At 36.1% G+C, this 17,800-nt stretch overlaps 1 long non-coding RNA gene across 2 annotated transcripts in view; it reads left to right on the top strand.

Moving 5' to 3' along the window:
* LOC144615824 (uncharacterized) overlaps positions 1 to 17,800 on the top strand; it is a 1,000,889-nt gene that overhangs the window by 802,157 nt on the left and 180,932 nt on the right. For both annotated transcript variants that reach the window (XR_013554435.1, XR_013554434.1), the window contains one exon: positions 824 to 951. This is a non-coding gene — a long non-coding RNA (uncharacterized LOC144615824). The remainder of the gene's footprint in view (positions 1 to 823; positions 952 to 17,800) is intronic.

Raw genomic sequence — 17,800 nt, 5'->3', positions numbered from 1 at the left:
CTCTAGCCCTCACCTTTTTTAGGAACCTGGATGACAGCCCTTTTATTCTGAAGTATGGTTTGTATCTCAACAAATAAAATTAGATATTATATAGGACCAAGGTTATTCTTGAAGTAGTTCCTGTTTTTTTCCTGCAACAATTAAATGTGTTTTAATTATAAACATGTTTTATAAAGTTTAAAAACTGATAGAAAACATATTAAACTTTATTTTATTTTTTTCTTAAAATTTTTGTGTGTGTGCTTTTATATTTCTAAAATGTGGAAAAAATTTTTCGGTGCAACATATTGATTTTTAAGTAAACAACAGGCATTTGCAATTATATGTTTCATGCTTCATATTTTTTCTTATTAATTAAATTATTTATTTACTCTTATTTCACTTGCACCACAGCCCAACATTCAAACTGTACTCTTAACTTATTTTTAGTTCTAGCGAATTATTGACATTTGTAGATAAATCCATTGTTCACAGAATAAATCAACGTCACATTTTATGTACTATTGAAATTAATAAGGCATCTAATTTATATATAATTCTTGAAGTTTTAGAAATATTATTTTTCACCACCTGTGATATAAATACATTAAAATACTTGATATGGTCAGCAATTCATAAGTATTTATTTTTTCTACATCATTATTCCAGTCATGCACCATTCAATAAAGGAAAAAATGTTCATTTTTAAGAAAATCTCATAAAACCCATGGTGTTCAGTTTTGCATAAATAATTCAACGTCATGTGTCGCAATATTTTTGTCTTATTTTGCTTTGTTTTGTTTTATTGAAATATAGCTGACATACAATGTTATATTCGTTTCAGGTGCACACCATAGTGTTTTGACAATTCCATATATTATGCTGTAGTCACCATGATATGTGTGGCAGTGTTTATTATAAAGAATCATCACTTTGCCATTGGAAGAATGACAGTAAGCTCATTATACCAAGGTGGGTCAGTTTTATGATTCTTCTTAAAATGCATGTTTCTATATCATAGAGAAAATTGGTTGCTTTAAAGACCAATTTCTGAAGGTAATCCATTTTAAAAGGTAAAAGTAAACCTTAGACTACTCTAAAATGCTCACTTTTATGCAAACAGTTATTATGGATTAATGTATTGTTAGACATGATGATCTTTCAGTGATTATTTCAAATTGATGATGTTCTGGAATTACCAACTAAAAATTTGAAAAGGAAAAGTCAGTAACTGGATGTCAAATGATGATACCACGTTCAGTAAGGTTTTGTCCAAACTAACCTGATTTTCTGTGGTGACAGAATTAGCAAATTGCATGTTGTGGATAGAATAAGCCCTTAATTTTATTTAGACATTATTAAAATCTTTCATCGTGTATTTTCTAAAACACTGGGAAAATATTTATTGATAGCAATATACTCCACTGATAAACTCCCAAAGAGTGTGGCTCTTAATGGATTCATAGCAGTGTCTTTTATGGACTGATACAGAGCTGTCAACAGTTTTATCAACAACTTGGAAGATGAGAGAGAAGACATGGTTATCAAATTTATAAATGACTAGAAACAAGAAAGGTTACTTAATGTAAGAAATAAGATGCAAGAAAGTGTCTATGACTATGAACAGCCAAGTCAACATGATGAATTTTAAATGTAGAATATGCATTTCACATTAAAGGATAGATTAAAATAGCAGGGGAAATCAACTTGAAAATGATTATATATAGTTTTGGGTGTGCAAGTGTGTGTGTGTGTGTGTGTGTGTGTCCATGTGTATGCTGGTAAGAGAGTTAGTAGTTTTATTTACAAATAAAACTAATGTTAACTAAGAATATCAAATGACACTTAGAGGTGACTGGAAGCTTGAGTTACATTAATAGAAAAATAGCAATTTGACAAGAGAAATACCAACTCTTCTGTGCTCTCTCTGGTTGTACTGCAGCATTATACACAAGTTTGGGAACCACATTTTAAGATCAACAATGACAAACTGAATAACTTGTCCATCAGTGATTCCTTATCTTTGGGAGATCACAGATAATATTTCATTAGGAATCTAAAAGAAAGTATAGATATCTCCCCAGAAAAAAAAATATGCATACACAGAATTTTATATATAATTTCGGAAGGTTTACAGTATTCCTTGAAACCCATTTATGAATTTCCTAGGTGTTCATGGACTTTTAAGAATCTCTGATCTAAGACCAAGTGGTGAGGCATTAAGGATTGTGAATTCCCTAAAATATGAAAACACTGAAAGGAATTGAAGGTGTTTTGTTTGGTCTGAAGAACACAAAAGGGTAGGAACAAATTAGCTGCCATCAAACATTTTAAGAATTTTCACGTTCAGGAGTTATTATATTTATTTTATGTATCTCCAATGAGAAGGATAGAAACACCAGAGAGACATATTTTGTGTAAGTAGAAATAGAATGAATGGGAGGCATTTAATTCAATTTAACATTCAATCAGTGCTTTCCACATGGTATGCTAGACTAGGAGGGCGAATGTAAATATCAAATGAATAAAACATAGTCTTTCCTTGGGATGTTTGGAGAAGAAAGTTCTAGCTCAAAAAACAAAGTCCCTTTAAAGAGGAATTTAAAAAATATGCCAGCCCTTTTATGACTATATAGTATAGATTTATCAACCTGGAGTAGATTTTTATTGCTAGGAAAATAATGAGTTGAATGGTTACACTTAGCAATGCAAATGGATAGTATTTTAATAGGGCTCATTGCCCTGTGAAAAAGAACAGGACTTTTGAGGCTACCCACAGCTCTTATTCTGAAATTTCCCTGGTATACAGAGGTGATAGCTGGATCGTAGGTAAAAATATATGCGGGGTCAAGGAGAGTCTTGAGAAAAAGGAATACAGATTTCTTCCTCTTTTAGGATCCACCTTATTAGAGCTTCTGTCATAGATTGAGATGTTCCAGATGGATATTTCCTTGCAGGAAAAGAACTTCAAACTAAAATTTATCCTGAAAGGCAACCGCAGGCCCTATAAGTTCTTCAATGAGAGCTCATTCTAGCAGAGTATGCTCTCTGGGCTTGGAAGCCCTACCTGACCCAACCACATGGACAGAGAAGTTCCATTTTAAGTGAAATGTTTGATCATGTCAGTGTAATCCAGAAGAATTGGCAATCTTCAGAGTACAGAGTACTGTGCCATTCTTCTGTCCTCTTTACTGGTACCTGGGCTAGCAAAGTCATCTGTGAGGCACAAGAATACAAATGCGTTGGACAGGGTTGCTTCAGTTTTCAACAGTGACAATTTTTGTGTTGCAGCAAAAAACAAACAAACAAACAAACAAACAAACAAACATGGTATCCGGAAAGTGGTCACAGTAGCTCTCCAACCCTTGTCCTTCCTGGTGAATGGATAAAATACTACTCATTTAATGTGAATAAATTCGGGGTACCTGGGTGGCTCAGTTGGTTAAGTGTCCGACTTCAGCTCAGGTCACGATCTCACAGTTCGTGAGTTCAAGCCATGCATACAGCTTGGAGCCTGGAGCCTGCTTCACATTCAGTGTTTCCCTCTCTCTCTGCCCCTCCCCCACTCACACTCTATCTTTTGAAAATAAATAAGCATTAAAAAAATTTAAGTGAATCAATTCTGAGGAACGTTAAAAACTGTGGGCTAAGGGTATAGAAAATCAGGAGGGAGATGCTGGTCTTCCTGGAATTATGAATTGCATCTATTAATAAAATGGAAAGAAAAGAACATTTGCTCAATAGGTCATTGAATCTTGAAGGGAATACACCTGGATTTGTAGGTTTGAATTTTCCTTTCCAGTCTTGTCTATTATAAGTTAGAGTAGTGATGGGAACTGAAAAGAAGAAGATAATGCCCTAGTTTATTTCCTCAAATTAAAGTTCAAAAATTATGGTGGAAGGAATATCTCCTCCTCAAAGTCTAAAAATTGTGCTAGAAGGAAACAAGATCAATTGACCAGTGTAATGTACTGTTCACTGCAAAGGGTCTATTCATCTTGAATAGTATTTCTGTGATCAACACATTGAATATGAAAACTCTAACTCTGGATAGTACTAGAATAGTGATGCTTCAGTGGATGGACTTATTATCAAATTGACTATACTTTACCCTATGCTAATTAAATATAAATCTATAGGTTTAGTGCCTAGTCATCAATACATATATTTTTAATTAATAGAAATTTAGATGACTTTAATGTGCAGCCAGGATTGAGAACCCTTAGCATGGAGAAGTGGTTCTCAGAGCGAGGTATAGCAGCATTTGTATCACCTGGGAACGTGTTGGAAATGCAGATTCTCTGGTCCAATTTTGACCTACTAAATCGGAGACTGACAGATGGAGCCCAGTATTCCCTGTTTTAATGTGCCCTCCAGATGATTCTAATACACACTCAAATTTGTGAATAATGTCATAAAGCCTTATGAAAAGTCGCAGTTTTTCTAATTAAATAATACAAAATGAATTTGTTCATTAGCCATTTACAACCAAGATGTTATGTTGGAGGTAAGAATAGTATCTGTTTCTTTTGTATACACCCACCATGGAGATAAATGTAAAACATGCACTGAGTTCTCAATAGTATGTGCTGATGAACTTGCCCTTGTGTATTTAAAGGTGATTTGTATGCCTAAAATGATAGAATACCAGTCATGTTCATCCATACAAAGTCCCTTGCCACTTAATGTGTTTTGTTTTCTTCTGTAGTAGAGGTGAATAGGGATAGACAAATCCCTCGCCATTCACTTCCTCAGCAAATATCCATTGAGTGTGTATTAGGGGCCGAGTATTATTCTAGATTGTGAGAATGTCCAGTGAGCAAAATAGACAAAGCGCTTTGCCTTGGAAAAGATAACCTTCTGATGGAGGAGTCAGAAAATAAGCAAAAAACATTAAAGTATAAATTGTATGTTATATTTGAGAGTTATAAGTTATATAGAAATTAAAGAGCAGGTAGGGTAAAGAGATTCAGAATTGTGCAGGATGATGGGGTAAGGGAGGCCATTTTGCAAAGCCGAATAGAGTAGATAGTAAAACCCCCAGAGAGAAAATGAGATTTGAGCAGTGACTAGTGCTGGAAGAGTAAGCCAAGCAGGTTTCTGTGTGAAGGGCTGTCTATGGAGAGGGAACATAGAGAACAAAGCCGCTAAAGTAGGAGCATGCCTGGGGTTTTTGAAGACCGTAATGATAGGCCAGCACTGCTGGATCAGTGTGCACAAGGCTGGCAGTGTGAGCAGAGAGGAGGTAAGGGAGATCGTGGAGGAGGATCGTGCAGGCCGTGTAGAAGGGTATGGGCTTTTATTCTGAGTCTAATAGGAAGACATTGGGGTGACATGATCTGGCTTACCTTTTTAATGGATCACTGGTCGCCGAGCGAGAACAGACTGGCGTGCAGCAAGGGTAATAGCAGTGGAATAAACCAGAAGGGTCTTGCAATAGTCTAGGAAAGAAAATGATTACTCAGATTAGGGGGACAGCAGAATATCTGGTGTTCCGGTTCCAGGTATGTTTTGAAATTGGATCCCATAGAATTTATAAATTTACGAATCAGGTGTAGGTAGGGAAAAAAGAGGAATCACAGATTATTCTAAGGTTTTTGGTCTCAGGCAACTGGAAGAAGGACTATACACACTATTATCTCCCCCCTTAAGCCTTAAAGTGTTCATTTTTGATGCCGGAAGAAAGAACACTGGCACTTTACCCACCCTGTGCTCTATGCCAATTGATGGCTGAGTTTAAGAATCATGGTATTTATGTCCTTTGAACTGCTCACAGTACTTTCTTTGAAGGACACATACCTAATAGATTTGTGTTCATTTATTTATAATTTTTTTTAATGTTTATTTATTTTTGATACAGAGAGAGACAGAGCATGAATGGGGGAGGGTCAGAGAGAGGGAGACACAGAATCTGAAACAGGCTCCAGGCTCTGAGCTGTCAGCACAGAGCCCGACGCGGGGCTCGAACTCACGGACCGCGAGACCATGACCTGAGCCGAAGTCGGCCGCTTAACCGACTGAGCCACCCAGGCGCCCCAGTATTCATTTATTTATATATTTAGCCAGCACTGATCCAGCCCTAGGAGTTGGGGAGGCACTGGTGATGAATTACTAACGAGACAGACAGGGTACTGCTAATGTGGAGCTCATAGTAAATGAAATAACCTGATCATGCAGGACCCTGCGCTTCAGTTTGACAACTCATTGTATTCTTCTGCCTTTCCTGTACTCCCTGACTGACACCTTAAAAAAAGTCAACTTCCCTAATTTGGTACCAGACCATGACTGATTTTGGGAAAAAAAAAATACCTGTAGAATTAATATACATGTAGGCAATGTTGTATTTCATATTATAAGACAGGTAGAGAAAGGTAACCAACATTCTGTGAAGCCATCAAGGAGAATGAATAGCACGAACCCGTCTGAAACGACTCAGGCAAATTGCTTTATTCTTTCTGGACAAGTTCTGTGCATATGAGAAACATAAATATGTCTTACATGGCTATAGTAATGTAGAAAGTTAATGACGAGACTGGATCTCCAAAGTCTTAAAAAACAAAAACTAATTTCTTAGCCCCCAAAAGGAACACCTTAAGTTACATGTAGGAAAATATTAATACTCCCTAGACGCTTTGTGCTTTGTGCTAAGACCATTTGTGCTTACAAATCAGCTTTCAGTAGGTAGAGATATTAGCAAAATGATTTTCATGAAAAAAAAAGCTTTTATTGAAATATTTAAGTTTCCTAGATGATTGAGAATGTTATATGTTTTAAAAGACCAATACCCAAAACAGGTATCATTAAAAACGTTTATTTTCTGTAGCTACAGATCCATTTTTTTCCAGTATTTAAGACTTTCATTGTGATTTCCCTACCCCAAAGTGGGTTATGAAATAATTTGATGAATTAGATGCAATTTGTGCATCATTTGACAAGATTTTTCTCTGTCAGTTCAGAGGACCTTTCTGATACAGAAAGATAAAATAAAAATATTACATTTTGAACTATCCTTTGGGGAAAAATTATGTGCCCAAGGGCTGTAACCATAGAGAAATAATGGGTTCCCAGAATATTGTCACAAGACATATTCTTCCATCTTCTTTCCCTCTCCACCCCCAGCAATAACACAAAGAAAAAAATAAATATTGCAGAAAAAACACTTTCAAAGGCACGGTTTAGCCAATTCAAGTGCAATGTGTATCATCCTACAGCACTACGGGCATCCTTAGAAAAATGATTTTATAGTTTCAGACTCCTAGCCATGCTTCCCTTCTGTGCAACACTGCCTGGGAAGAGCTAGCTTGGAGTGCCAGCCTGTCAGTCAAAACCCCGATGATGTGCCAAACCCTTGCAGGCCACCATGCTTTTCACTTTGGGACCTCAAGGGAAATGTGTGTTTTTGTATGAATGTGTTTCCAGAGAATACAGAAAATCCAGGTATTTTCTAATGGATAGGAGAGAAACTATGTGGAAGAAGAGACACATTTTCTAGGAGAGATTATTATATGAAGGCTAACCTAGGTTAATCTTTGGAATGGAAGAATACAAAACTGAGTCTAACTATCTTAGGAGATATCTATGTGTTCTATAACAGTAACTACAATAACGTGTGCGTTATCAGCAATGCATATAGGTTTCAGTTGGTTTTTTGAAAAGATCCAAGCCATTGTTTTAGAGCATGATGCGTTTATGTATGTTTGTATGTACCTATGCACGTAGTCCATACAAACCAGTACAGACCTGCAGGGGTCAACTGATATGAGCATCCGGAAACTTCTCAGTTGGACAGATAAAATTGGGTCTATTCTGAAAAGGAAAGCACAGGCTATTTTTCATGGTTTCCATCCTTGTGAGGCTGAAAATCTTCTCTGGATGCCTAAACTCAGTTTCCAAGGACAATCTCTGCTTTGCTCTGGCACATTATGCTTATCACAGAATTATGTTTTCTTCAAAGTTATTACTTGAGAGAAGAACAGATGCCAAATATATATAAAAAAATAACTTCCGAATATCTAATTTTTCTTCACATATCAAGTAAATTAAAAAAAAATTTTTTTTTCAATTGATATTTTGGATGGCATTCAATGTTCTTCTCTTTAAATTTTAAGAGTCCTGAGTATCTTGCCAAGCATATAAACCAAATTGTATTGGAACTGCAAGGCTTTAATAAGCAGTCTCAGATATTGCCTCCCCCACCCCCACATGGCAGGTCTCTCTTTTATTGGAGCCATCTTTTACCAAGCTGCCAACTTCCCCTTTTGCTAAATGCTCACAAACCTCCATCTTCTCATTGACTCTCTTCTTGAGTTCACGTTTTGTTCCTCAAGATTCCAGTCTTTGAATTTGATCATCTTTTTTTCTTTTTGCAACTCACACATCCCACACCCTCTACCTAATGTCACCCGAGAATCGTCTTTACCTTTTGGAGACATTGCCGTTTACGTTACTAGGACCAGGGCTCTAGATGTAAAGGCTCTTTCCTTAATTCAAATAGCAAAAGCAGTCTTATTAAATTGGAGTTACAGAGCCACAGTGAACTTCTCTTCAGACCAAACACCTCTTTTATCCTTTCTGCTCTTTCTCTCTGAAAAGAATGTTAGCGTCTGTAAGTAGTGGTGACAGGTCCAGAGAAGATGAATTTCATAATATTGTGGAAAAGAACAATAATAAAAGAAACATTTCACTCCACTTTTACTGACTCTCCAGAGAATACATGAAATTAAATGAGTTATTTAAATAAAGCACACTAGGTCAATGGTTCCAGCTCAAAAAAAAAAAAAAAAAAAAATTCCAGTTAAAAAAAAAACCAAAAAACAGCTAACTTGGTAAAGCAGAAAAAGTTTTTTTTTTTCAAGGCAGAAGGTCTGCTTCTCCAAAAGAAATCTTAAGTAGAGGAGGACCAATGTAAAGTATGTCAGCTTTTCTAGTCAAAAAATACACAGGTGATGTGGCACCTGGATGGCCCAGTTGGTTGAGCATCTGACTCTTGATTTTGGATCAGGTCATGATCTTGGGGTTTGTAAGTTCGAGTCTGGCATTGGGTTCTGCACTGATCTCTCTTTTTCTCTGCCCCTTTCTCTCTCTCTTTCTCAAAAATATAAATAAATAAAACATTTAAAAATATACACAGGTGATATTTGGAGGCTTCCCTTCCCACTCACCAGTCCTCAGTCTCCCTCAAAATCAGCAGTGAAGAATCTCAGAGCATATTTTGAAAACAACAATACTAAGAGATACCAAGCTCTGAAGGGCAATGTTTATGATCTGGAAAAATCTCCTAATGACGTATCTTATCTGGTAATCGCTTAAAATTATTACCTGAATATCTATGCTTCAAAAGAAGAAATATTTAGGGGGGAAATGGCATTATAAACAAGTTTGCCTATCAGATTGTATGTTAATATTTCCAAGAATGGGTTCAAAACTGATGAAGGTAACTATATCTCATTGCCACCTTGAACTATATTCTGTTTAAATAGCATGGTAGAATATAGTCAGATTCCAAAAGTATCATTTCAGCTGTGGTTCTCAAAGGACAAATGTATAAGGAGACCTAATACCAATCAACAGACCCTCCTGTGAAGAGAAGTTGTGCAACTGGTTTTATTATGGCACGAATGGCAATTGTAGTACTTTTCATCACTCTTACTAACGTCATTTTCCTGGAGATCCCTGCGGGGCCATGAAAGATGGTAATACCTCTATGCTTCAAATAGCATTATTAAGGGTTTTTCCCCTTTTCCTTAGACAAGAGTTGATTTGAAGTAAAAATTTCATGCATTTAAGGTAGCTTCTTTATCTCTTATAGGAAAATGTGGTTTTCTTGTTAGGGTCTAAAAAAAAAACTAACAAATATATATATTTCCCACCATTTGCTTTTGTTTGTTCTTCCCTAAGACCTATTCTTCTACATGACAGTTTCAGTGGTTCAGTGATGATTTCAGGATAAAATCAAGGGTCATCAACTTATTTCATAAAGCTTTTGAACAAAAAAATGTGTATTATACTCAGATTCTATCATTTTTGTAGTACTGGATACTTTTGGTGATACAGTTTGGATGGTATACACGTGAGCCCATTATAACAGTTACATTTGCCTCTCCTTATGGAGGTACTAAATCAAATGCCCACCCATATTTTAGCCATTTCAAAATCATGTTCTAATTAAACTTGTTCAGTCCGTGGCATTCACCATGTTTTGAAACCATATAATATTTAATCAGTAGCTCTCATACAATGCATGCCATACTAGGAAAAAGAATCCTACCCTTGCTTAAACATGTTAAAAGATATTGATTAAGAGGACTTAATGAAAAAACTTTTCCATTTGAAGAACCAATTCAATGTCTAGGTAGAAAATTCTGACTGAGAATGTCAGAGAAAATGATAAATAATTTTTTTTGGGCGAGAGGCAGAGAGCGTGCATGAGTGGGTGAGAGGGGCAGAGGGTGAGAGAGAGATTCCCAAGCATGCACCACACTTAGCGTGGAGCTGGACATGGGGTTGAATCCAGGACCCTGGGATGATCACCGGAGCCAAAATCAAGAGTCAGTCGCTCAACCAGCTGAGCCACCCAGGCGTCCTAAGAAACAACTTTTTTATTTTACTTTTGCTAAGAGTCAACAAATAATCAGTTTAGCAACCTTTGGACAGGGTAACGTAAATTCCAAAGAATAGCATCTATCCTATGAGATAACATTAAAATAGCTGTGTGGATGGAGTAACTTAGGCAGTGCTCATTCTCATCATTTTTTTATGAGTTTGGTTTACTCAATGTTAATTTTCATAGTTGATAGTATGAGTGAGAAGCAAAAATCTCTTAAATGCTGGAGAGGTATTGGATTACCATCATTTGCCTTTCTTTGGTCTCCATGGGCAACAAGGAAATGAAGGTCAAATAGGGAATTTCAACATAACTTCAATCTAAGCTCAATATCAAATTCAATGAAACAGCATGTAAAAAACTGAGACATACTGGGAGTTACCTCAGTCACCTCATTCTTATCTTTCTGTGTCTGGCTTTTTCCACTTAGCATGGTGTCCTCAAGATCCACACACGCCATCACAAATGGTAGAATTTTCCTGTTTCACCTAATTGTGACATTTTTCAGTCGTTTGTTTGTTTTAATGCTTTTTCTGCTGCATTTACATCCTTCTTCAGGGCCTCCATTTACAAATATATTTAACATTTTGATATCCCACAGGTCCTTAAGTTTCTACACATTAAAAAAATGTTTTTCTTTAACTGTTCTTAAGATTGGAAATTTTTATTGGTCCAATTTATTGACTACCATCTTTATTTTTCTGGTAAGCCCATCCAGTGAATTTTTAATTTCAGATATTGCATTTTTTAGTTCTTGATTTTGTATTTAATTTTTAAAATAGATTCTAGTTCTTTGCTGAGATTTCTTATCTTTTTATTTACTGTGAGCATATTACCCTTTAGCACATTCAGAATGTTTATAATAGCTCTTTAAAGTCTAATGTCTTTTTGTGTTAATTCCAACATCTGGGTCATCTCAGAGTTGGCCTCTGGAAAGTATATTTTCTCTTGAAAATGTGTTGCCTTCTCTTTAAGTCAAGTTTATTTTTTGAATCCTTCACTTTGTGAATGCAGTATCATGGAAACTCGGGATTCATTTCTGTTATTACAGAACGCTGATATTTTTGTTTTAGTATGCAATAATTTTATTGGACTCTAATATGCAGTCTTTGTCTTTTGGGTTGCAACTTAAATCTCATTTTCCCCCTTCAGCATGGCTGTTTGCTCCCTGCTCCACACAAGCATGGTCAGGGCTCAGTCAGATACTTAGGGCAGAATATAAACACAGAATTGAGGGATCCCCTTGTTTATTCCATTTCAGAGATTCCCTCTTTACTCTCCAACAGCTGTGGTTACCCTTATCCTTGACTTCTGGTTCATGATGTCAGAAATATCCTGGGTACCAGTGTTTCAGATGCTGTGTGTGGCATCTTGACTGCAGCTAGACTCATATTAAAAGCTAAAAATATAGAAAACTTCACGCCTTTCTAGTCTCTTCTTTTAACTTGTGACTGTCATCCAGAATCTCTCTGCTTTTGTTTACTCTTCTGAGACTTCAGGAAGGTGTGTGTGTGTGTGTGTGTGTGTGTGTGTGTGTGTGTGTGTGCGCGCGCACACGTATGCATGCATATGCATGTGCATTTCCCAGAGCTTATAGATAGTTGTCTACAGGAAAGTCGATATGTTAGTAGTTTACCAAACCACAGTGGCAAACTTGCAAAACTTCCATTACTAATATGGCAAATTTTTGTATTGGCAAAGGAAGATCAATATTTTGCATGTATGTGGTTGCAAAAATTCTACAGTTATGTATTTATTCTGGTAGATATTTAGATAAATTGGTATCATTTCTATGTAGAATTTTTTCAGGTATTTAAGGAAAATCTATAATTTAGAAATGTACTAATATAATTATTCAATTAACTTAAAAGTGAGAAAATTTAATAAATATCTGATATTTATTAAATTACATAGATATAATGTATATATGTAAATTTATATAAATTATATCTAATATAACCCCCAAATATTTAATCAAATCACAATCCCTAATGAGAGATCAGAAAAATTGCTTAATATTATTTCAGTGGTGAAACATTAGAAGTATTATTAAATTCAGGAACATAAAGATTATACACACCTTACTGAACTAATTCATAATTCAGCTAGAAAAGACAAACTTTATAATATCTACCTATTGAAAAAAGAGAAGGCACAACTTTCAAATTTTGTCTGAATATTTTTAAACAACCCTCCAAATGAATTGGATCAGAAAGTATTCAGAAAAAATACAATTTGATAATTTAGCCAATTACTGAATGAATCTACAGAGTGCATGAGTTTTGATTTATAATAATCAAGGAGAAAATCATAAAATAATCTCTCAAAATAGTAATATAAGAAATACGGTTCCTGGGTGGCTCAGTTGGTTAACATTAAGCATCTGATGCTTGATTTCAGTTCAGATCATGATCTCACAGTCTTGAGATCGAGCCCTGAGTCAGGCTCTGAGCTGAGTTTGGAGCCTGCTTAAGATTCTCTGTCTCTCTCTCTCTCTCTGTCTTTCTCTCCCTCTTTATCTTTCTCTCTCTCTCTCCCTCTGTCCCTGTCCCCCACTCTAGCACTCTCTCTATGTAAAATAAATAAATAAAGTAATAAGGTAAAATAAGAAATAGAAATTTACATCTTCCCAAGAAATGTATAGCATTTATAAAAACTCCATAAAACTTTACTAGGAGTCATCTAAACTAATTTAAGAAAGGCAAAAATTGTAAACATATTATCCATAAAGGAGTCTATAAATTTGATGATATCTCAGTTAATATTATTTCAAGGAATGTTCATTTATTTTATTAATTTGCAAAATAATTTTAAAGTTTACCTAGAAATATAAATATATTAGAAGAGCTAGGAATATTCTGGAAAGAGGATAATGAGGGAGAAACTGTCTTGTTAAGTTAAAATATAGTAATTAAAACAATTGAGTATTGTAGAGGGAACATACTAAATGATAAGAAATGATCATGGAAGAAATGAAGAAGAAATGGAAGAAATGATCAGTTATCAAAATACATCTAAATAGGGGCACCTGCATGGCTCATTTGACTAAGCATCTGCCTCTTGATTTTGGCTAAGGTCATGATCTCACAGTTAGTGAGTTCAAGCCCTATGTTGGGATCTGCGCGGACAGCCAGTGAGTCTGCTTGGGATTCTCTCTGTCCCTCTCCCATTTGTGCGCAAGCATATGCCTGTGCATTCTCTCTCTCTCTCTCTCTCTCTCTCTCTCACTCACTCAAAATAGATAAATAAACATTTAAAAAAATATACCTAAATACATATGAGCATTCAATGCTTAGTAAAATTGGCTTTTTAACACACTGGGGAAATGGATTTGTTTTCTAAAAGTTAATGAAACAAATGGCTTGCTTATTTTGAGTGGGTGGAGAGGGAAACAGTAGATTTATAATTCACTAATCTGAAAAACAAAATCCAGATAGATCAGACATTTAACCATACTTGCAATGTGTGTTCAGAGTGATTGACCTTTACCTGTGTTACATAGATTTGTAGGAATTCTGGAAGGATATCACTGACATGAAAAGAATGAGGTATGGGCTCTGCAAATGCTGCCCATCATTTATCCTGCAAATTAGGGAGCCCCATGATTATACCTCCACATTTTAAATTGTATTCCAGGAGTTGGAGGATTTGTTGATCAATACTGGAGTAAGATTCTGGTCATCTATTGCTGGAAAGGTGCCAGCATGAAAAAAAAAAAAAAAATGTTACTAAAGACTACAGGAAGTCTGAAATACCGGGAGAAGGATTGGGAGGAGGAAGTGATAGCAGGGGCACAGTGCTTAAGATTCAAACTGAAAACTCAGTTGTCAGAGGACCTCATTTACACTCTAGGACCATAGAACCTAGGTTTCTTACAATTCATTGAGATTTACTAGCTCAAAATACAATTTTGTCATGGTATTTGTATATATTTGAATAAAGCAAACGATTGCATTTCCATTTTGAAAAACAAAGTCCATTCACTCTTCGTATTTCACATTCATTTTTAATTCATCTTACAACCTTAAGAGTTGAGTTGATCTCCTCCCTTTTTTATACTATTGCACATAGCACTTATATTTTCCATTGTCACTATCCCCTACCTCAACACATATTTCTCTCTGTTCTTTGCTCTTGTCTTTTTTTCTGTTAGTTTTAGAAGAGTGAGTTCACACTTAAGTGATCTCAGCCAGCTATTGCCATTTTCTTTCTACTGGCTTTGTCCTTAAGTCCCTACAATCTGACTTCCTCCCCAGCAATTTTCTACTCAAAAGACCTAATTATTAAGGCCAAAAATATGTTGAAAAACAATGCTTCAATCCTTCTACTCTGCCTTATGGTCACGTTGTTCACAGCTATTTACAGTTCATGAATCATCTTATCCTTCTTACCCAACCCAACTCCCTCTACAACTCTCCCTTCAGTGATAATAGCACCCAATCAGTTAAACCTTTCTCTCAAATGCCAGTGTTCATGTCTGAAATATTCTGCCAAATTTCATATTTACAAGAGGGAAGTAAGATTTTTTAAGGAAAAGAAATGGCCAAAAAAGGACTAAGTATGAGTTAGGAAAAAAGGCAAATAAAGAAATACTTGCTAATTGAATCCTGACCTTCTATGTCAACTTCCACTGCCTTGCATGGGCATAGGGATCTTGCCAGCTTTTTCAAGGCTATGGTCTACAGGTCAAGATGACTTTTGTAGAGCTTTGTATTCTTGTAGGCTGTGTTAAAAAAGCTTTTTTTAATCTTTCAAAATATTAAAGTGAGTAGGAATAAATATTGACAAAAATGCCAAATTATAATGTCCAGCGTCACAAACTTTGGGAGATTTTAATACTTCCCCATCCCCATGGCAAAGTGAGCATGTGAGTCCCGGAAAGTGAAAGGCCAGTTTACAAGTAACATACCAAAGCTGAAATCCACAAAATTTATAGAAATGTGGAATGGACCAAAGCCCAGTGAGGACATGAGACAGAGAGCTCAATTTCAGAATCACTAATCAGCTCATGTTAATATATGCATAATTAGGTGAAGTTCTCAAAAACCCAATGTATATGACCAGTTTATACGTTAGATCTCATGGACTTCATTCCCAAAAAGACATCACCAACCTGCTGGACTTGAATCAGAGAAATAAAGGATACACCTAGACTATGAATCTGAGCAAAGAGACAGACAAAATATAGGCCGGAACCCAGGACTATCACCATGAAGAGAGATCCAGGGTAGTAAAAGCTCTTGTGTGCTATCAAGATTCCCTCTTTGATATGGAGACTTCCTTTCTCCCCACCCACTAAGTTGTGACTCCTGTTGATGGCTTACTGCTGGGTTCCTCCCCAGGCATTGCCTCAGGATAAAGGGATTTGCTTGTTAAATTTCTGCCTCTTCCCAGGTAGCCTATATCTAATGACTTTTGATGTGAGAATACAAAGACCCAGCTTCTGCCTCACATTGGGAAAACTAAAAGGCCAGGCAAGCTCCAAGAGTTCACTGTTTAAGGGCCTGAGACTTTTGCTGCTGCATCATAGTTGATGTTCTCCCTGAAACTAATCCTTGCTTTCTTCACTTCCTTGTTATGATGAAGTACACTGTTATGGACTGAATGTTTGTGTCTCACCAAAATTCCTGTGTTGAAATCCTAACTCCCAATGTGATGGTAATAGAGGTGGGGACTTTGGGAGGGTGAGATTTGGTCATGAGGGTAGAGCCTTCAGGAATGGGATTAGTGCCCCCACAAATGAGACTCCAGAGAACAATCTGGCCCTTCCCCCATGTAAGAATACAAGTGGGAAAGGATGACTACCTATGAACCAAATCTTCTGACACTGGTGATCTTGGACTTTCTAGCCTATCTTTTGTTCATAAGCCACCCAGTCTATGGTACCCTACTAATAACAGCTTGAACCAAGACAAACGTTCCCCAGTAAACTTCCTGAATCATAATCTGTCTCAGAGTTTGTTTCCTGGGGAACCCAAGCTAAGATATCAGGGCTGGGTTTCAGTGTTGTGGTGGCTCAGAGGAACATTAGAGATCATCTAATCAGTCTGCTTTTGCAGAATCCAGGCAGAAGTCCAATCCTTGGACAAGAGTTGCTACCTAGAAATCCGGAACTGGTTCCCAGAGCACCCCATCTCACAGGGGCTGGAAAAGGGTTGTATGAAGAGAATCAACAGGAAAAAGGAGAGCCAGTTAACCTTGTTCACTTCTTGGAGGAATATGTATCTTGTAGTTTAAAAAAAAAAGAAAAAGAAAAAGAAAGAAAGAAAGAAAGAAAGAAAGAAAGAAAGAAAGAAAGAAAGAAAGAAAGAAAAGAGATGAGTTCTAAACATGACCTTGCCTCTTGCTAACTATGAGATCAAAAGTGATTGCTGATACTCTCCTCCGCAATACAGGGATACAGAAGCTGGTTTTGAGTGCTGTACAAGGTAATATTTGTGAAGTACTTACCAGTACAGAAAATAAATAAGGAGCACCTCCTAATATGCTTTACAACTATTACTTCATTTAATTCTCCACATAGTATTTAAGGTAGCATCTTTTGTCTACAGCAATGAGTAATTAAGTAGAATAAGAATGATGGAAAGAAAACAAAAAAACAAAAAAACAAAAAAACAAAAGGTATGCAATAGTCAGTAGGTCACAGTTTGGGAGGAAGAAGAGATCATAGGCCCAAGTAGGTCAAGTAGCTTTAAGGGACAGAGGAATTCGGCACAGAGGTCTCCTGGGGCTCTTACTCTATCCATTCTCTAGTATTCAACAAATACTTGATTCTCTTAAAAATCCAACATATGAGGCAAGAAAGAAAAATTCTTATGAGCAAAAGTTTGATAGGAAGTGGTTTAACATAAATAAAATAAAATCCCTTAAAAATCATTTGAATAATGGGGACCAGGAGCTCCTAGAACTATGTTAAGTTTTCTCCCTCCATAATTCTATACTTAAAAAACCTATTAGTCACCATATCCATACTTTGAAAAGAAAATGTGATACTGTGTGGGAGGTGGTTTTTGTTTTTTTTTTTTTTTTCTAATGGAATACTCTCTTTGCATGAGTGATCATTAACAGAAAGAGACCTGGGAGCTCTTATCAATGTTTATTTGCACAGTAATTGAGGAGGGAATTCAGTTTTTTCAGTTTTTTATGAAAGGTGCCCTACCTGGTAATTAATTGATGGTGCATTTCATGATTGTTCTATATTAATGAAATAAGAGATAA

Source organism: Panthera onca, chromosome A3 (genome assembly GCF_046562875.1).
Source record: "Panthera onca isolate mPanOnc1 chromosome A3, mPanOnc1 haplotype 2, whole genome shotgun sequence".
Taxonomy (NCBI): Eukaryota; Metazoa; Chordata; class Mammalia; order Carnivora; family Felidae; genus Panthera; species Panthera onca.
Note: the sequence above shows the minus strand (reverse complement) of the source record. Positions and strands in the feature narration are given on the sequence as shown.